The following is a 498-nucleotide window of genomic DNA, read 5'->3' as shown; positions in this document are numbered from 1 at the left end:
CAGAGAGCGTCCTGATCCAGGCAGGTAGCGTCTCCTAAAGGGTCCGCCGTACAGAGAGCGTCCTGATCCAGGCAGGAGGCGTCTCCTAAAGGGTCCGCCGTACAGAGAGCGTCCTGATCCAGGCAGGTAGCGTCTCCTAAAGGGTCCGCCTTGCAGAGAGCGTCCTGATCCAGGCAGGAAGCGTCTCCTAAAGGGTCCGCCGTGCAGAGAGCGTCCTGATCCAGGCAAGAAGCGTCTCCTAAAGGGTCCGCCGTACAGAGAGCGTCCTGATCCAGGCAGGAAGCGTCTCCTAAAGGGTCCGCTGTGCAAAGAGCGTCCTGATCCAGGCAGGAAGCGTCTCCTAAAGGGTCAGCCGTGCAAAGAGCGTCCTGATCCAGGCAGGTAGCGTCTCCTAAAGGGTCTGCCGTGCAGAGAGCGTCCTGATCCAGGCAGGAAGCGTCTCCTAAAGGGTCCGCTGTGCAAAGAGCGTCCTGATCCAGGCAGGAAGCGTCTCCTAAA

The 498-nt window shown here is 60.0% G+C and overlaps 1 protein-coding gene across 1 annotated transcript in view; it reads left to right on the top strand.

The window, feature by feature from the left end:
- Positions 1-498, top strand: part of LOC107104318 — an 18,725-nt gene that overhangs the window by 13,783 nt on the left and 4,444 nt on the right. The gene's annotated exons all lie outside the window — the stretch shown is intronic.

The sequence above is a fragment of the Cyprinodon variegatus genome, unplaced genomic scaffold (assembly GCF_000732505.1).
Source record: "Cyprinodon variegatus isolate N-32 unplaced genomic scaffold, C_variegatus-1.0 Scaffold1689, whole genome shotgun sequence".
Taxonomy (NCBI): domain Eukaryota; kingdom Metazoa; phylum Chordata; class Actinopteri; order Cyprinodontiformes; family Cyprinodontidae; genus Cyprinodon; species Cyprinodon variegatus.
The sequence above is the reverse complement of the archived record's forward strand: the minus strand, read 5'-3'. Positions and strand labels throughout refer to the sequence as shown.